The sequence below is a fragment of the Trichechus manatus genome, unplaced genomic scaffold, assembly GCF_000243295.1.
Source record: "Trichechus manatus latirostris isolate Lorelei unplaced genomic scaffold, TriManLat1.0 scaffold00064, whole genome shotgun sequence".
NCBI lineage: Eukaryota > Metazoa > Chordata > Mammalia > Sirenia > Trichechidae > Trichechus > Trichechus manatus.
In genome coordinates, this window is record NW_004444000.1 from 1661930 (window position 1) to 1682812 (window position 20883).

At 45.9% G+C, this 20883-nt stretch overlaps 1 pseudogene; it reads right to left on the minus strand.

The window, feature by feature from the left end:
- LOC101353496 (ubiquitin carboxyl-terminal hydrolase 21-like) overlaps positions 1 to 12439 on the minus strand; it is a 51294-nt pseudogene extending 38855 nt beyond the window's left edge.
- Between the last annotated feature and the right edge of the window lie 8444 nt (positions 12440 to 20883).

A 20883-nucleotide genomic window follows, 5' to 3' on the forward strand; every position in this document is an offset into this window, starting at 1 on the left:
GCTACTCACCAAGGTAGAATGTAGAACATTTTCTTTATAAACTGTGTTATGCCAGTTGAGTTAGATGTTCCCTGAGACCATGGTCCCCACAGCCCTCTGTCCAGCAATTCAGTCCCTCAGTCCTCTCTGATCCTTTGAAGGGGGGAAAAATGCAGATTCTCCTCTATGAACCCAGGTAGGATATAATTTATGCAAAACAACTAGAATGGAGCCTGGCACATTCTTATAGCTCTCAGGAAAAGTTAGATGGCTCTAAACCTGCATCTGACTCTGTCATAGGTGTAGAAGTTCACTAGGGAAGGAACAGGAGGCTGAGGCCCTTCACAAGAGTCTTAAAACAGTCTTCTTCAAAGTATCGTTCCTATAGGGCAGAGGCAGAAAGAGCTGGGCAGAGCTTGGGAGTTGGCTTCTCCAGGCAACTAAAAAGCTCCCTGGCTCTTGAGGAAGGTCAACTGCCTTTCTGCTGACAGTTCCCTAAGCCCGGGGTTTAGGAAAATGCGGTTGTCTGCCCTCATATTTGCATCTCAGCTTACCTGTTGGCAGCTCTGCATTTGCATAATGTGTCTTTGGCCAGAGTTGCTTCATCCTTGCAGAGTTCCTGACACCTACCTTGAGTACTGAAGGGTGTGGAAGCCAAGAGAGAGGTGGCTTTCCCTGGGGACGCCTGAGGTCAGAGATTTCGACAGATTTCTCTTGTCAGATGACATCGTCTTCTATGGGCCACAAGGTCCCAGATGACTTTCCATCTCACTGTCTGCATGTCCCTGCCTCGTGTTTTCCCTCTAGGGCTCAGCCAGGTGCTTCTGAGCAGATTGGTCCTGATTTTATTACTCACTGGGGTAAATAGCATCAGTACAACCCACCAGTCTCTAAGGTTTGACTCACTTCCCCACAGACGAGGGCCCCCAGCGCTTCCTCCAGCACTCTGCTGTCAGCCTGCAGGCGAGTGGAGGTGCTGACAGGCAGTTTCCTCTTGGCTTCCTCACCTTCCTTCCACCTTCAGGGCCCATGGGGGAGTGGAGGGCAGCTGAGACACAGTCCTCTCTGCAGGTGCGACCACTGAAGCACATCTGCTGGTGCAGAGAACACAGGGCCTGCTTGGCACTAGCAAACAGCTTGGGGGCAGCCCTGTGCAGGTACCCTCCAGACCAGGTCTACATGCCAGGAGGCACTCCCTCAAGGTCTGACACAGGCAAGGAAAGGCAGCCCTGGAAGCCACCATTGATCTGCTAATGGGAAAGAGGGAATTCTGCAATGGTGCCTCAGAGGATAACATTTTTCAATATAACTTAGGCTCATTCCATGATTTTTTAATGATAATACTGTCTGCTAAAAGCAGGGCAGGGGGGAGGGTACCCCAAGCCAGATCCAGTTTCAAGGTCCTTGGGGGCAGATGTCCAGGCAAAACTTCTTAATTAAAGGTCCGTATAAATGCTTCCTTCTTGGAATTGTCGTAGGGTCATACGAGGACAGAAAATTTTTAGGACTTAGCATGTGGAACAAGGGAAGTAGGATAGGAATCCCAGCCTGGGGTGGGCTTACCACATGCAAGAATTAAACTCTTCCCTTTGACCAAAAGAAAACTATAAGGTATATCTCAGTCTGCAGACCATCACATCTCCCCTCTGCCTCCCGGGACTTGGAGCAGGACACTGTCATGGAGATGGCTGAGTTGCTCCCCCTCCCCTTTAGCACTTTCTCTGCTTGTTCTCCCAGGTGGGTGGCACCAGCCCTGGGATACCACTGCCTTTGACTCCTTAAATCTCCTCCTGCCTTCACTTTCTGTGGCTGGGGAGACTTCTGGGGGCCAGACCACTGCCCATTTTCCTAAAAAAAAAAAAAAAAAAACAAACCCATTGTTGTCAAGTCAATTCTGACGCATAGAGACCCTATAGGACAGAGTAGAACTGCCCCATAGGGTTTCCAGGGAATGTCTGGTGTTTCGAACTACCGAACTTTTGGTTAGCAGCTGAACTCTTAACCACTGCACCACCAGGGTTTCCACTCACCTTCCTAAGAGGGGTGAAACAATTTCTTCTCTGAGCTTTACTTCCTCTCTTGATCTCGTGATCTCTGGTTAGAATTACTGACCATAGTCCCCTCCATGGCTTAAAGTTAAACTGTTTTTCTGTCCAGTAATATGTGTAGAGGGCAGCCTCCAAGATGGCCCTGGTGATCCTTGCCTCCTGTCTTCACATCCTCTCTAGTCCCTCCCCACAGTAAATAGACTTGACTTGTGTAACCCACAGGAAATTGCATGAACAAGTATGATATCCAAGACTAGTCATAAAAGACATTGTGGCTTCTGCCTTGCCCCTGGGATCATTCTTTCTGGTGGAAGTTGGCTGCTATGTCATGAAGACACGCAAGTAGCCCTGTGGAGGGGTCCAACAGAGGAGGGACTGAGGCCTCTTGCCAACAGCCAGAACCAACTTGCCAGCCATGTGAGTGAGCCAGCTTGGAAGTGGGTGCTCCAGCCCGAGTCCAGCCTTCAGATGATGCCATCTAGACTGCAACTTTGTGAGAAACCCTGAGCCAGAACCATCCAGCTAAGCTGCTCCTAGATTCATGACCCACAGAAAATGTGTGAGATAATTAGTACTTACTGTTTTAAGCCACTAAGTTTTGGGGCATTTTATTACAATGCAATGCACTCTACAGTTTCTCTAGTGGGTAGGTTTCTTTCATTATGTCCTTCTCAATAATTTTGTCTAACATACCAAGCCTGTTATAAAGCAAGGTTCCTTCATCCTGTCAAACAAAAGAAATTGTCATCTCATTTACTGAATGCCTAGCACAATGCCTGGTAAATAGTAGGCCTCTGTAAAAAAAAAAAAATGAAGCAAATGCCAGTGGAATCAACTGACTCAATTAAATTAATTGCATTTCAGTGTCTATGTCAAGTAAGGGGGAATAGTATTACTGATAAAATTAAAACAAAAATAAAACTCATTTCTGGCTACCTTTATGCGGTTTATGTGGAGGAGGGAAGTCAGGTCATAAAGCTCACCCTTTATTGCTTGATCAGTATTAAAAATAACTGATATATACTAAATATAGGCCACCTGATGATGACAGGGCAGGTTCAGAAATTACTTGGCATCAGGGGACAGCCAATTCAGAAGTCAAAACATGCCAGAAACAGTATATCAGTTCAGTGACTAGTCCCCATGTGGGATTGGGTCTGAATTTGGACTTTCAACAGTTCTTTCAGTTGTCTAAAATGTAGTATTGATGAGGTTAATGTCACAGATATCCCAGCCACAAGCTCTCTAATCATGACTAGTCTGGTTGTATTCTGTGGCTTCAATCATAAGAGAGAAAAATTATAAGAAAAAGGAAATAAAACCAGTTCTTATTAAGTATTTAAAAAAAAAACAAGTTTCCACTGAATCAATTCTGACTCCTGGTGACCCCATATGTATCAGAGTAGTACTCTGCTCCATAGGGTTTTCAGTGGCTGTGATCTTTCAGAAGTAGATTGCTAGGACTTTCTTCTGAGACACTTTTGAGTGGACTTGAAATGTCAGCCTTTAGGTCAGCATTCGAGTTCGTTAACCATTTTCATCACCCCATAAAAAACCCATTGCCATTGAATCGATTCCAACTCATAGTGAGCCTATAGGACAGAGTAGAACTGCCCCATAGGGTTTCCAAAGCTGGAAATCTTTGTGAAGGCAGACTGCCACATCTTTCTCCCACAGAGCAGCTAGTGGTTTTGAACTGCCAACGTTTGGTTACCAGCCAAGTGCTTAACCACTGGGTCGCCAGGGATGTTGTTAAGTATTTGCCCTATGTCAAGTGTTTTACTTACATAAGCACATTTAAACTTTATAGCAACCTTTTGAGATAAAAGCTATTATTATCCCTGTTTACAGATGAGAAACCAGTTCTCCAAAATACTAAGCAACTTGCCCAAGCTCACACAGCTAGTAAATAATGGAATCATAATTTGAACCCCTGTCTGTCTGATGCCAAGTCCCATGTCCTTTCTACTAAAATCTTGCATAGAGTTCAAGCACTGGAAGGCAACTTTGAAATCATCTAGAGTTACTCCGTTAACTTATCTCTGAGGAGATACAGACTCTAAGAGGTTAAATGACTTGATCAAAATAATTCAGTTATGAATGGGTATGACCCAGATAGATTTTGGACTTGTGGTTTACTTTTCTTTTCACTTTACCATTGTAGACATTAGGCTGACTTTGCCCATTTCCTCACAGCTGTTGGAAAACCAGCACAAAGTTTGTGTGAACTCTGCTAATAGTTTGACAGAATTTTAATCCACATATTTGAAGAGAATCTCATTTTTAAAATAACACTCAGTATCACACTACTGAGAAAGGAGTAAAAGCAGTGTTGGGCTCCCCTGCTGTGCTCTGCTCGGCTGCCCTCTGTGCTGTCAGCTGTCTCAGCCAGGCCAAGAATGAGGCACACTTGGGCTGCAATGCCGGCTGTCATTGTGTTGGTGCTGAGGACTGGCTGACCTGTCTGGTGACCTGAGCAGTAACAGGAGACCCTGGAGGCAAATAATGCAAACTGTGTGCTCTTCTCTGCTGATAGCACCAGTTTAATTATAATCCTGACGAGAAATTTCGTTTGCTTACATCTCTAGAATGTTTTGTTTCAAATATGGGTTTCCAGCTCCTTTTCTCTTTCCTCATGCCATAAAATATTTGCATATTTGAATGTCAGATTCTCCAAGTGCGGGAAGCAACAGGCTCTGGTGTGTTCTTGAGTTATTTTGTATAGCAGCATCTGTCTTGTTTCAGCAGCTACCAGAGCTGAGAAGTGACCCAGGAGCAGCCTGGCAGGAGGAAAGAATTTGGCTCCAAGGAGATTCCTTATATTACAGAGCCCAACAAGTGTGGGGGGGTGGGGGGGCGCAGGGGGCAGGGATGAGGGGTGGTCCCTCCAGCCCCATGCTGCTTCATCACAGATGTTTTTTCCCAGTTGATTTCTTTCCCCCAGAAAGGCAGATTACCAAAGGAAACAAATACTAAATGATGACTACAGAATGTATCTTTGGAACTTGCTAGACTAATTACGAAGGCTCCAAAATCACTTTGAAAGCAAACTCATTCTTGTTGCCAATTTTTTTATATATAATTTTAATCAGGAGCCACCTCAAACTGGATAATCGATTGTGAAAGAGTGGGCTTTGGCAGGAATATGCTCATTAGGACAGCACATTTCTAGGAATTTTCTGACTTTTTCTGCATATGGATTTTCCTACAAAATATGCTCAGAGCTTTAAGCAGCTTCCTTCTGAAATTATACCTTCTGTTTAAAAAATTATAATAACAGCTGCTATTATGTGCCAGTCAATATCTAATTTGATCCTCACAACACTTCCATGTGGTAGGTATTGTTATTACTATATTTTACAGATGAGTAAACTGAGGGTCAGGGAAGATGATTTTCCAAAAGACACACAGCTGAAAATAGTGGAGTCTGGATTTGGACCGCAATCTGCCTGTTCCCAGAGAATGTGTTCATTGCCACCCTGCTTGCTGTTTGTAGAGACTCTGGCAGTGTAATCTACTGAGTCAATGCCCTGGCAATTCAATGCCCTAAAAATCTGCTGAAGGCCCTGAACTATGGATCACATTTTCCAGGGAGCTTCTCGATAATTTCCAGACAACATGGTTTTCCAGTTATATTTGATCAAGGAAATAAGATTCTAGTTTAAATGCAGAAACATGGCTTCTTGAAACCGTATCAGCTAGAAACATTTATTCATTTAACAAAAACGTATTAGGGACCTACTGTGTGCCAGGGCTGTGGTCATCCCTGGAGTTATAATGGTGAACAAGTAGACAAAGTCTCTACCCTTTATACTGTGGTGGTAGCAACTATTTTGGAAATCTAGAATATGATATATTTTAAACAAATTTATTGTACTTTGGGTAGAAATATACATAGCAAAGCATGCTCTTATTTTATAATTTCTGCACATAATGGTCAGTGACATTGGTTACATTCTTCACATTGTGTCAACAATCTCATTATTTCTGTCCTAGTTATTTCACTCCCATTAACTTAGTCTCAGGAGCCCTGGTGGCACAGTGGTTAAGTGCTCAGCTGCTAACCGAAAGGTTGGTGGTTCAAAATCACCAGCCGCTCTGCGAGAGAACGATGTGGCAGTCTGCTTCTGTAAACATTTACATTACAACCTTGGAAACCCTACGGGGCAGTTCTACTCTATACTATAGGGTTGCTACGAGTTGGCGAGTTGGCGTCGACTTGATGGTAATGGGTAAGTAAGTAACTTAATCTCACTGCCCCTCAAACTTCTCATCTATCCTTTAGAGTAACTGTTGTCCCATTTGGTCTCATACAGATAACTTTTTAAAAGAGCACAGTACTGAAGGGTGACATTCTTTACATTTTGGGCTAACTTGCTATTTAGTTAAAAGGTGACTTCAAGGATAGTCTCAGGGATTCTTCCAGTCTCAATGGGTTCAGTAAGTCTGAATTCTTCAAGAATTTGAAGCTCTGTTCCACATTTTTCTCCCTTTCTATTAGAATCCATCTACTGTGTCCCTGATCAGAGATTTTAGTAGTGGTAGCCAGGCACCATCTAGTTCTTCTGGTCTCAAGGTAGAGGAGGCAGTGGTTCATGGAGACAATTAGTGCTGTAGTCTGGTTCCTTCTCTGATTCTTGAGTTTTCTTCTTTCTCTTTTTCTCCAGAAGAATAGAGACCAATAGTTGTGTCTTAAATGGCCACTGGTAAGCTTTTAAGACCCCAGACATTACTCACCAAACTAGGAGGTCAGGACATTAAACTTTAAGAACTATATTATGCCAATTCACTGAATTGTCCCAGGAGACCATGACTCTAAATCTTCAAACCAAGAAAACTAATCCTGTAAAGTGATTGGTTATATCTAAGAAGTATCAGCATCTATAGCCCCTATTTGTTTTATTATATATTTTTTTGATTGTTGTTGTTGGAAAATCATATAAAACATAGCATTTTGCAATTCATCCTTTTTCTTGTGTACACTTGAGTGGCAACAATTACTTTAATCAAGCTGTGCAAATTTCACCCACATTTGGTGCCACGTTTCCCATCACCATAAACAAAAAGTGACTACTATCTATAGAATGACCCCCGCACACACACATCAGTAACCACTGATGAACATTGATCTCTGTATGTTTACTTGTTCTTGTCATTTCATAAAAAGTGAGTTTATACAATATTTGTCCTTCTGTGATTGACTTATTTAGCACAGCATAATGTCCTTTGGGTTCATCCATGTTGTAAGTTGATCCAGAAATTCATTTTTCTTTATGGCTAAGTAGTATTCCATTGTATGTATGTACCATATTTTGTTTATCCATTGATGGGCACTTAGCTTGTTTCCATCTTTTTGCTATTGTGAATAGTGCTGCAATGAACATAGGAGTACATATGTCTGTTCGTGTCATTCTACTAAATCTCTAAGGTGTATATCTAGGAGTGGAATTGCTGGGCCATATGATAGTTCTATTTTTTAATTTTTTCAGGCATTGTCATACTGTTTTCCACAGCATTTGTATCATTTTACATTCCCACCAGCAGTGGATAAGTGTTCCAGTCTCCTCACATCCTTGCCAACATTTGGTTTCTGTTTTTTTGATCAATGCTATTTTAGCAGGGGTGAGGTGGTATCTCATTGTACTTTTAATTTGCATCTCTCTAGTGACTAATGACAATGAGCATCTTTTCATTTGTTTATTGGCCACTTGAATATCCTCTTTGGTGAAGTGTCTGTTCATGTCATTTTCCCATTTTTGGATTGGATTATTTGTCTTTTTGTTGTTAAGTTGTAGAAGTTTTATATATACATTTTGGATATTAGACCCTTATTTGATGTATTATTCCCAAAGATTTTCTCCCAGTCTGTAGGTTGTCTTTTTACTCTTTTGATAAAGTCTTTTGATGAACATATTTAATTTTTATGAGGACCTAGTTATCTAATTTGTCTTCTGCTGATCATACATTTGTAGTTGTGTTGATAATCTATCATTAAAAAAAACCCTAGGTCCGCAGATTTGCCTCTATGTTTTCTTCCAAGAACTTTATAGTTTTAGCTTTAATGCTTGGGCCCTTGGTCCATTCTGAGTTAGTTTTTGTGTATGGTGTGAAGTACAGGTCGTGTTTCATTTCTTTGCATGTAGATATTCAATTTGCCAGCACCATTTGTTGAAGAGACTGTTCCTTCTCCATTGAATGGACTTAGATCCCTTTTTGAAAATCAGTTGTCCATATATGGATAGATTTATTTCTGGGCTCTCAATTCTATTCTATTAGTCTATGTGCCTATCATTTAACCAGTACCAGGCTGTTTTGTTTATTGTAGCTGTATGGTATGTTTTGAAATTGGGAAGTATGAGGCCTCCTTTGTTCTCCTTCTTCAAAATTGCTTTGGCTATTCAGGGCCTCTTTCCTTTTCACATAAAGTTGATGATTAGTTTTTCCATTTCAGTAAATAGCATTGTTGGAATTTTGATCAGGATTGCGAGAACATGATATTGATCACTTAAGTTGATCCAGGTCTTCTGACTGGGGACACCTGTCTTAGTTTTTTATCAGAGATACTCTTTTACCCTTAATCAGTGGTGCTCTCAGAATCAAGATAGGCAACTAAGTTAATCCAGGCATACTGTTTCTTTTTCATCCATTCATTCCATTACTCATGTGACTCATAGTTATTTAGCAACTAGTATGTGCCAAGGATAGTAATCAATCAGGTACAGTTCCTGCCCTCATTGAGCTAGAGGGTGGTGATAGATATTGACAAATGACCAAATATAAATATACAAGTATAGGGTAGTGAGTGCTAGAAGGACAGGATACCAATGAAGAGGGAGTCCTAATTCAGGTGAAGTGGGAGCAGGGAAGCTCTCTGAGGAACATCTGAGTTTTGGCCTGAAGCTCTGCTCTTGCATTGTGGAGACTGTGGTCTGCGAGGGTGCCTGGCTGAAATGTGCATGCAGCTAAACCAGCCTGCAAATGCTCACAAGGCTGAGTGCCAGTGCTGGCCTCACCAGAGAGGGTACCTTCTCTTCATCCACACACGGTCACTACATGGGCTGGTGGCCCTGAGGCGGTGTCAGTCAAGGTGAAGAGTGCTCAGGGAGGAGGGAACTGCATGTATGAAGGCACTGAGAAAGGCTAATCCTGGAGCATCTAAGGAGGACCCGTAAAGTTCGGGGAAGGTGGGTGTGGGATGGGCTTTGGAAGGAGGGCAAAGACCAGATTGGGCGGGGCCTTGGAGGCCAAGCCAAAACATCTGGATTTTACTCTAAGCACAGTGAGAAGCACTGAAGACTTTGAGTAGGACCTGTCTTTCTAAAGCCACCACTTTGAATCGCCATCTTTGACCCTCTAGCACTGCTCTCACAACTCTCTCTCCGTACCTCTAAACCTGTTTCCTCATCTTTAAAGAGATCCAACAAGGGGACACCTGTTAAGCTCCTGTGACAATCCATCTCCAAGCTCTCTATGCATAGTAATGATAACTGCCAAGCTTTATGGACACTTTGTATGAGCCAGCGCTATTCTAAGTGGCCCGCATGTTTTGCTTTACTTAATCTCTTCTTTTAATTTTTTTCTTAATAAATTTATTCACAAAAAGTGAGACTGCAGAGGGACTGGGGTCTGTACATGGCCAGGGGCCTGGTGAATTCTGTACATGGGGCTAGGAGACAAGGAAGCCTCCTGGTGGAAGGTTTTTTTTTTTTTTGGAATTATACTTTAGATGAAGGTTTACAGAACAAATAGTTTCTCATTAAACAGTACACATATTGTTTTATGACAATGGTTAACAACCCCATGACATGTCAGCACTGTCCCTTCTCAACCCTGGGTTCCTGATTACCAGCTTTCCTGTCCCCTCTTGCCTTCTAGTCCTTGTCCCCGGACTGTTGTGCCCCATAAGTCTCGTTTTGTTTTATGGGGCTGTCTAATCTTTGGCTGAAAGGTGAACCTTGGGAGTGACTTCATTACTCAGCTGAAAGTGTGTCTGGGGGCCATACTCTTGGAGTTTCTCCAGTCTCCGCCAGACCTGTAAGTTCTTTTTTTGTGAGTTAGAATTTTGTTCTACATTTTTCTGCAGCTCTGTTCAGGACCCTCTGTCGTGATCCTGGTCAGAGCAGTCAGTGGTGGTAGCCAGACACCATCCAGTTGTACTGGACTCAGTCTGGTGGAGGCCATGGTAGTTGTGATCCATTAATCCCTTGGACTAATCTTTTCCTTGTATCTTGTTTTCTTCATTCTCCCTTGCTCCTGAAGGGGTGAGACCAGTGGAGTATCTTAGATGGCCGCTCACAGGCTTTTAAGACCCCAGATGCTACTCACCAAGGTAGAATGTAGAACATTTTCCTAATAAATTGTGTTATGCCAATTGAGCTAGATGTTCCCCGAGACTATGGTCCCCACAGCCCTCCGCCCAGCAATTCAGTCCCTCAGGGAGTTTGGATGTGTCTATGGAGCTTCCATGACCTTTCCTTGTACAAGTTGTGCTGGCTTCCCCAATATTGTGTAGTGTCTTACTGGAAGGGTATTTTTTTAATAAAAAAAATATGAGAGCTACAGCCACCTTTTCCCCCTCCCCGATTAAAAAGATACAAAAACAGACATCTCTGAGGTAAATGGGGGGTCTTGGCTTAAGGGTGTTCAAGGATTCACAGCTGCTGGGGCTTAAAGGGTGTGGCAAGCACCAGGGTGGCTCCTGCATCAGTTGGTAGAACAGCATACAGCCCTCACTGGATGCCACCTGGTTTTCACTGACAGGGGAGACAGGAGAGTCATTGTAGACATGCCTACCAGTCTGGCACCAGCATGGGGCTATGTAGTGGCCATCGCAGATGCTGCCTAAGTGATTGCAGAGGGCATATAGCTGGTATACGGGGCTTCCTACTTTGTCACTGGCAAAATCCCCCAGGCTCAGTCACCACAGCAGAAAGTCTACATCTACTGAACTTTTCTTGGTAGAGCCACGGGAGACAGGAAATCAATTCAGATGGAGCACGAGGATTTGGGGGAATCTTTGTACTGTCAACTTTTTGGTACTTTGTGTTTTCTGCCGACATCAGTCACATGCTGGGGCATTCTCCGACTCTAGCTCTTCTTCGTCGGTGAAGACACCTTGCCCCCAGCAAATCTTTTCTTGGGGATGGGCAGGGACAGGCCACAAAAAACCTAGAAGGTTGTGGAGCGATACTCATAAGCCTGGCACCTGAGGCAACTTTTCAACTGACCCATAGTCTTGCTGTCCTCTCACTCCAGGTAACGCTTCCACATGAGGTTGGCTCGGTCATCATCACTTAGCTCAGGTTTTTCTGGCAAAGGCCCTCCTTCACAGGCTTGTGAGGAGGCTGGATTGTCCGCCAGGATTGGGGGAGCCCATGCCTGGTGGGTTGATTTCCAGATGCACCCGCTCCATGAGCAGCTTTAGGAATTCTTGGACATCCTGCTTGCTGTATCCAGAGAAGGAGAGAACATATTTCTGGAAAACACTCGGAATCGAGTAGGATTCACAGCTTCACAGGAGTCAGGGTGCTACAGGGCACCAATCACATCTGCAAAGTCCTCAGTGAGCTCTTGGGCTCGGCAGCCTCCAGGCACCTCTTGCTGAAAGAGCTTTTGGAGATAGAAGTCCGGAAGAGGCTGAGTGCTGCTCAGACACTGCAGCACGGCATTTAGGAAGCACCACGTGTTCCCCAGGTTTCAGAGCCAAAGGTGACCAGAGCCTAGAGGCAGTGTGCGCTGAGCCATCTTGTCTTGGGTGTAGAAAGGCTGAGAGGACTGAGCAGATAACACAAGGAAGGAGCCACAGAGGTAGGGGGCTCCGTCCTTATGCTGAGCCGGGGGGGGGGGGGGGGTCCAGGAAAGCCCCCAAGGCGGCGGAGAAAGATGCTGCGTCTCAAAGCAAGTGGCTCAGGCCGGAGCACCAAGAAGCTCAGTGCAGCCCCCAGCTCTCCGGCACCACGGTGCCCTCCCAGGGCATTCCCCGTTGGGCCCAAGTCCCCACTGCTCACAGACTTGGAACGAGCTAAGTTGGTCCTGGACCAGAGAGGCAGAACCGAAGTTGGGGGTGGTGAGCCAGGCAGGGGAACCCCATGACCTACACAAAGGGGGCATCTGGGACGAGGGCCCGAGGTCCATCCCAATTTCTTGAGCCATTTCTCAGGGATACCTGGCCGGGGAGGCAGAGGTCGTAAGATAAGGTTTAGCCCAGCGGCTGGGTTGCAGTGCTCCTTGCTGTCAGCCCAGGGTGCAAGGGATAGTTTGGATCCTATCCGGGGCTGGACATTAACAGGTGGATCTCAGGTTTGGCCCGGGCGGTGCTGAGTTGTCTGAGGCATTGTAGACACCACCAGCTGGGCCTGTGCCCTGGTAAGGTGGCAGAGGAGGCCAGCTGGAGTCAGGCCCCAGCTCAGGGCCACCCCCTTGTATCCCCGTGCAGCGCCCCGCAGGTCCAGCTGCAGCTTTAGCCGCAGCTTCCACCCAGATTGCTCCCGACGCAGGCGCGGCCGCCATGTTTGTGGGTCTCGCAGGGCTCGGGGCCTACTTTATTTAATCTTAATGACACTTCTATATGGTAGATATTATTAGGATTCCTGTTTTACAAATGAGGAGAGCAGAAGACAGAGAAGTTCTGTGCTGAGGTCACCCAGCTGATAAGGAGAGCGGTTCCGATTCAGGCCATCTGCATCTAGTCCCCTTGCTCTCAACTCTGGTGCCCAGTAAGAATGGGTTGAGTCCATTTGAACCCAGCTTTCCAGATTGCTATCAAGGTTTACATTTTCCATTTGAAATAAGAATTGTCTGGCACAATTCACAGAATAACATGAGGATTGATAGGTGAGCCCTGACCTTGGTGTTTGTCTCCTTAACATGTCTCCCCATCAGTGGCAATGTCTTGGAGGAAGGACTGGTGGAAAGCACCCTGTTTTCACCATCGGCGTTATTGTGCACACATGGTCTTCCCACCCCTGTCATTTGGCAGGAAATTATTCTGAAGATCTGATGCTGCAAGCGTCTTTAACTTGGAAAAACTATAGGCAATGTAGCTTTAAAAGAGCTGATGCCTCTGTTAATATTTTGGTACCTGTTGGAACAAGCGTCAGTATTTAGAGACCTGCTGAGCGCTTGCCGACAGCTCTGCAGGTATAGTCTGTCCTGAAAGGAATATCCTAGGCTTCAGGCTGGGCGTTGACATTGCCAGTGGGGACTATGGTAGAGGGAACATCTGGGCCAGGTCGTTGGTGCCTGTGGCATGGTTCTATCAGAATGTGGCTGTGACACTCTGCTGTCTGCTTAAACTGTTCCAGAGCCTGACAGGCCTTGCTTGATGATGTTGATCGTGAGTGAAGCAAATGAAGAGGAAGGCGAACAGGCCAGAAGGAAGTACAAGCAGACTGGACTCGATCAGCTTGGCTGTGTGACTTAAGCTCCCAGGACCTCACAGGGCCGTTGTGAGGATCAAAAGATGATAAATGGGCAGTAGCACTTACAAAGGCTTAAAACGCTGTGCAAGTATGAGGCATTATGATGACTCTGATATGGAGTGCTTACCAGTGCAGCAGGCCCTGATCCTGCGCCCCATGAAGCACTCGGGTCAGGAGAGGGAAGGGAGATACTAGTAGGGGTGAAGCTTAGTCTCCCCTGGGCCTTGCTGCTGCATCTAAATTAAGTGTTTTCCTGTCAAAGCTTTCAGCAGGATGTCACTGTCTTCTCAAGTACAGTGAGGAGGATAGGAACACACAGAGCTCCTAGGGGTAGAATTTGGAAAGCTGGGCCCAGATTTGTTAAAAAAGTAGGTGATATTTCACTGATGAAAGTAGCCCAGGGCTTCTGAGTTGCACTCTATTCTGGATACTGCCTTCATCTATCGTCACAGTCCAGCTTCTAGAAAGACTAAACTGACCCTTTTCATGTGCCTAAAATGTGGACAAGCATAGCCCTCCCCACCTCTTCCAATTTAGGGCTGGTGGTGGTTGTGCCAAGCTAAGGGTGGGGAGTTTGGTGAGGAATAGAATGATGGGAGAGGGAAGGCTGGCTGCGAGTACCAAGGCCACTGTCCAGTTATGAGAGCATGCTTGCTAGGCTGGGGAAGGATGGGAGACCCACTCTTCCTGGTTGCTCAGGGCTTTCCTGTGTTAGCTCTGAAAGTCCCATGTCCTCGACCATATACAAGCAAGAGGTAGTGAGTGCTAGAAGGACAGAATACCAATGAGGAGGGAGTCCTGATTTAAGTGAGGTGGAAGCTCTCTGAGGAATGTCTGAGCTTTGGCCTGAAGCTCTGCCCTTGCATTGTGGAGATTGTGCCCTGCACAGGTACCTGGCTGAAATGTGCATGCAGCACGAAGCAAACTGAGATGGTGGGTCGCCCTGAAGGACCCTGGCAAATCCTACAGCAGGTCTCCAACCAGCCAACCAGGCCTGCCCTTTCTGGCAGTTATGAGGCTGGCTGCTGACTTCACACACCCCTCTGTGATTTTCCAGGCCTCTGGGCAAGGAGGGACATGAAGGTCAATGGCAGGAACTATGGGATGATGCCATCGGTGGTCCCCACAGCACCCTTGTCCCCCTGCAATCCAGCCCTCAGAGCAGTCTCTCATCAAACAAAAAAGCAAATGTACAAAGGAAAGTCCCCGACTGCAGAGCCCGCTGCTGAACAGCGAGCCACTGGCTGCACAGTGAGTCAGGGAGGGGCAGGCCCATGCCTTCTCCTGTTGGCCTGACTGTGCCTCATTCGCGCCATCTGATGCAGGGATGGTTAGCTCCTCCCAAGGCCACTGCAGGGTCTGTCTCCTTCCTCCTCTACCTCGAAGCCCTCTCATCAGTAGCCCATAATGTGCCAACAGTGAAAACCCAGCTGGGAGATGGAGGTGGGAAGCAGAGCTGGGGTGGACCCAGGAAGCAGCCTTGATTCATCATATCCCTGTAGTGCCACTCCAAGAGGGCGGGGTGGGCAGTGGGGGCCCGTGGGGTGATGGGAGGTGGCAGGCACTGTGCTGGGTACCGTGCGTGCCATCTGAGATAATCCTCATGACAGGTCTCTGGCGATGTGCTATTGTCTTCTTCGCAGGTAAAAAAATGAGGTCCATTCTCAAGGACATGTGGGTGTGACAGAGCTGAATAGAGACAGGTCTTCTAAATCTTAGCCCAGGACTCCTGATGGTACTGTGGGGCTCTTAGGCTGCCCTTTACTGAAGGCTGTGCTTCTGGAGATGTCTCCACTGGGGCTCACCTTGATTTTGTCCAAGGTGGCTTGAATGATTTGCCTGGGCTTCCCGAGTATTCGGGGTCCCCGCCTCTGAATCCTCCTGGGTGCTGAGGGCTCACTGACTGTTCAGAGGCCCTGCTGCATCTTTGCCATCACTGCTGCCGTGCCCTGCTGCACTGCGCTGCACTGTTCTTTGCTGTCCTCCTCAGCTGCCATCCCACAGTGGACCCTCTACTTTGGGAGGGAGTTCTCCCTCAGCATTTAGAGATCATCTGCCACCTCTGCATGATCTGGAAAGTCTGTAATTGCACCTTCTCAGAGCCCCACAGGCTCACTGTACCTCACTCACCGTTTAATGCCCTGGTGTAAAGACGAGTGTCAAGTGTCCTTGGAAACAGGCCAGAAGGAAGGTGTTTGAGGAAGATGACCCAAGGCTGTATTGAAGGCCTGGCCTGTTAATGCTACTTGTGGTTGAGGGATGGAGAAGATAGCTTTCCTCTTCATCTTTGACTGGCTTCCTGACTTCCCGTCCGCTGTAACTGACTCCCCAAGGACGGCAAGCTTCATTACTTGTTCCTTCAGAGTGTGCGCAATAAGTACCTACTATGGGCCTGGACTCTCTCCATTGGGAAATATTACTCATGAAGCTGGTGCTTATACTCTCTCTCTCTTATCAATTCTCCCAGGAAGCCACTTTGCTAGGGAAAATAGATTTCTGGGGGTCTGTCCTCATATTCCAAACATGTCCAGCATTCCAAACATGAGACTTGCAAAAATGGGGAGAAAAGGAAACAACACACATACACATACACATACACATACACATACACCTTGCCCTTCTCTCCACTGCCTCTTACTTCCACTGGAATCGTGAGGAAAGCGAATGGGACAAATGGGGACAAAGCCTTGCAGACAACCCAAGGAGCACACTGGGAAAGGGTGCAGTGGGGTCAACCTCTCACCAAAGGGAAAATGACTTCTAGCCAGCTCCTGATGCCTGGAGGCTGAGAGCGTTTCCTGCTTTTGCTCCTGGAGACAAACTTCTGACATTGGCATCTCATGTGCCCAAGAGGGTGCTGCAGTACTTAGCAGGCCCAGCTCTGCAGGGAGGTGCCTGAGCCATCAATCGGTGATCACAGCTGCAGGTGCAGGGAGAAGAGGGCCTAGGGGGAGGAGAAGAGGAAGAAGATGGGCACGGACACCTACCTTGGGCACCCTGCCTCCTCTCACCCCCTCACCCTCTTTACATACTCATTTGTCCATCCATTAATTCAGCAACTGTATTTTGTGCTCCTGATATGTGCTGGTACTGCTCTAGGCATTGGAGGCACGGTGGGAAAAAGACAGCTCCTGCCCTCACATTGTTTGTTTTCTAGTGGGGATGACAGACAACATGCAAATAAACAGAGTAGTGACAAGGGCATGAGGGGGAAAAGGCAGAGTAAGGGAGTAGAGTGTAGTGTGTGTGTGGTTATATTTAGGGTGATTAGGGAAGGCTTCCCTGGGGAAGTTTATATTTTGTGTTTTGGCAGATGGATAAAGTAAGGGGAACAAGGTTATTCCAGAAAATATGGAATCTGGGGTAAGAGAACTCAGATGAAATGAAAAGCAAGTGTAAAGGCTCTGATGTAGGGATGTATTTAACATATTTAAGGGAGAACAAGTTGGCCAAATTGGCTCAGATGCCTTGAGCAAAGGGGTCTGAGAGATCACTTCACCTGGGACCAGATCGTGAAGGGCCCTGCTTGCTACAGAAAGGACTTTCTGTTTTATTTGATGGGTGATGGGGAGCCATTGGAGGGTGAGAGAGCAGGGGAGTGGTATCACCTGACTTACAGTGAAAGGGGTCATTCCAGCCGCTATGGGCTCTACTTCTACCAGGGCAATTATTATATAGTGAGAACTGTTAGCAGATAATGCTTATGGATATGGTTTTGAATTGCACAGTAAGTTACCGCCCCAATCTGGAGACAGCTGTTGTTGCGTGGTAGAAAGGTTGTGGCATGTAAAGACAAGAGAATGGGTGAGCCCAGCTCTGTGACCTTGGGCAAGTAGTTTAACATATCTGAACCCCAGTCACCCATTTGTAAAATAGGGATCATAATCTGCCCCTAACAAGATGAAGAGGGTGAAATTTCTTTGTAATATGTAAGGTGTGGTCTTCTCCCCAGGGCATTGACTTTTAGTACTTATCAAGGTGTCCTGCATGCCATGGGCTTTATGCTCACCCTCCCTTGACTCTGCTCTCAACTCTGGGAGCAATTCTTTAATTAGCATCTCTTTGTTTGAACTGGTGGGGGTGAACTCATGATTTACTGCCAGGATCTTGACCGATGAAGACTAAGGAATACTGATGATTCCCATGGCTTGGGCATATGCTTGTGATTTCCATGTTTAAATCCCCAGTCATGTTCTCATCTTAAAGATCCAGACCGGTATTGAGAGTCAAGTCCTGCATTCCTGCACGTCTTACCAGCAGAGGCATGACTGCCTTTGCTCCGGGCTATCTTCCCAAGGAAGTTTCTGTAGCGAACAGCTATGGAAGAAGGAAACAGTGTCGCCCTCTATAGCTAAGGGCAGGCTAGTTGCTATACAACAGTATAATAGAGATAATGTCTTCCAGAGCAAAGGTCAGGCTGACTCACAAGCCATTATAAGCCGAGTTTTCTGAGCTGGAGTGCCTCCCCTGTAGCAGCCCACTGCTTTTGGGGTATCACCTGGCTCTTCATGTTGCCCTGTGGGAACCGGGGGAATCAGTGCCAATGCCGATACTCTGGCTGCTGCTACTGTTGTGAGTAATGAAGTCCTTTGCTCCAACCAGGGGTCTCATAAATCCTGCCAGCATCTAGGAAACCGTGTTAGGCTCCCTTGTTAACTTGCAACTGGGGTAAAATCTCAGACCATTCACAGTTCTTAACAACTAGAACCTTCAGCTGTTTATAGGCATGTTCTTTTAATGCCCTTGCTCCATCTTAAACTCAACATGTTCAAAGCTAAGACCATCACTCTCATTTTTTCTGCTCCCTCACTGCCGGCACTGCACTCCTGCCTCTGTCTATGGCTGTTTGCCACCAAGATGAAGTGCCAGTATAGCTGTACCCGTTTTTCTACCTCTGTCGTTACCATGTCCAATGCTTCATCAAGTTCAAGGAAGATTTTTCCTTTGGAATGTTGCTCACATCCACTGTGTCCCCTTCTCCATGACCACACTGCTGATCCAGGTCTCCCTTGCTCCTTGTCCCAATGCTGACTTTGTTTATTTCCGCCAGACCACATACATTGCTTTCATCGTGTCCCTTTTCATTTTTATAGCTCTTCACAGTTTCAAAACACTTTCATATACATTCTCTCAAGTCTGTGAATGAATGTGACCCTAAGTCCAAGGAGGGTATTATCCCCCTTTTACAGTCAAAGAAATTGAGGCCCAGAGATGTTAAGAGATTCGTTCATAGTTAAGAGATTCAAATCCAGCTCTTTTAGATTGAATTCTCCCGGGCTTGCTTTAAATGCTGCTGCCTGTGCCATTTCTCAACTTTGAAAATTTTAATGATTTTTTACCTCTTAAGGTGTGGTGTCTAAATCCCTTTGCTTTGCTATTAAGGTTCTCCATAATACAGCTCTCTTCCTCACCAGGCACGTGGTTTCCACAGCCTCCCAGGGCCTCTCCAGGGAAGACGTGAAGAGCTCCTGGGAAGTGGCAGCAGTCATAATCTACATCAGGAGGAAGAGGTCCTTCAGTAGGTGGAAGGCATAACTGAAGTTTAAAGATATGAGTTTGCTTTGCAAATACCAGGCAAATAAGGCACGTCTTAGACAACAAATCTAGAATTAAATGTAACATTCAGTGTAGGTTCTCCTGAAGTCTGAAGAGAATGACAGGCAGGCAGTTGATGTGAACAGACAACTCCCAGATGATAGTAAGGCCAGGAGGCCAAGAGGCCATAAGCTAGAACTATGCTGTCTGATACCGCTGGCACTAACCACATGCGGCTTTTCAAATTTAAATTTAAATTAAATAAAATTAAGAATCCAGTTCCTCAGTTGCGTTAGCCACATTAGTGCTCCATAACCACATGTGGCTGGTGGCTACTGTATTGAATCTCTCCATCATTGCAGAAAGATCTGTTGGACAGCACAGAGCTAGAGAGACTAGTCCCAGATATAAATCTCACTAAGCCTCAACAACAGCTGGTTGGTGACAAAGAGAAGAGCAAGGCAGAGAGAAAGCTGAGGTGAGAAGTGGACTTCCAGGGCTGAGAGCCATAGTCCTTCCAGGGAAAGGACAAAGGAAGAATCCTCAAGGTAAATGTTAGTGGCCAGAGGGAGTAGTCCCCCCACCCCCACAGCTGGGAAGCATGAACCAGGGCACACTGTAGTGGCCTGGGGCTGCAAGCAGAAGGACAGCTGTGCCTGGACCCCCAGGGGGGACCCACCCAGAAAGACTCAGTGGCAGGAACCACTGGAAACTGCCTCAGGTTTGAGGTTCAGGTGAGGTCTCTGGGCCCAGTTGCTGGGCCCTTTCAACAAATATATTAGATATGCTTGATACAAATTTACAGATCAAATAAAAACACATGATATTAGAGAGTTTGACTACAATCTATATCGCAAGTTATATTATTTACTAGAGGGCACTACTTTTGTGCAAATAAATTATGTCACAATAAAACTTATTTAATTTGAAGAAAACATGGAACATTTATAGATTTAATGTAATTTTGACTGGACAGAAATAGCCAATCCTGGGGCCCCTGGAAATTCTACCAGTAAGCAAGTTCATTCCCATATGTAGAAAGAGATAGACTGTCTTAGGGTAAAGCAGTTGCTGCATTTTCTGATTTCCCATTTTGCTTTTCTTCCCTTAGGTTTCAAGAATTCCCTTTGAAGAATTTCAATCTAGTATCAACTGATCTAAGGCAAAAAGGCAGTTGTTCACACTTTGCAGAGCTAGTTTAGCTATGAGATCAGCTTCCCTAACAGTGAGGTGAAGGAACAAGGGTGGTTGTATCCACTCAGGGTGTGAGGGACACGATGTGGCCCAAGAAGAAAGGAGCTGGGGTAGACATGTGTTGCTCCCTTCCTGCCAGGTGCTGTTTCCAGCAGAATGTCCTGACGGTGTAATCTGGAGTGGATTCTGAAACAAACACCTTTGTCCGTAATACTTCCTTCCCCTCCTCTTTCCTATATCTTATACCCTATCTGTTAGTCTGATAGAATGGTAGAGTGGTGATAATGACTTCTCCCTGTTTGCATGTTAATAATAACACCGTTAAAAACTTAAATGTGCAGAGAAACACCAAAAATTAGTGTAACAGAATAGTATACTTATTGTGAATAGATAGGATTTGAATCGAGCAGTGTTAAACCACAGGTAGCAGGAAAGCGTTCTGAAGAGGGGATAGTGAAAGCAGGCTATATAGGCGGGGTCTGGTCAGGGTAGTTTCCTGAGAGTTATTGTAAATTCTTTCCATGTTGATTTCTCAGAGCACGTGCAGGGCTTCAGGGTCAGTCAGTTATAGAAACAGAGTCATTAAGGACATGCCATATATCCTAAAACACAGCTTCCAGTCAGACCCTTGAGCTCCTGCTCATTGAAACTGGCTGCACATAGATAGGAGCCCCGGTGGTTAAGGGCTCAGCTGCTAACCAAAAAGT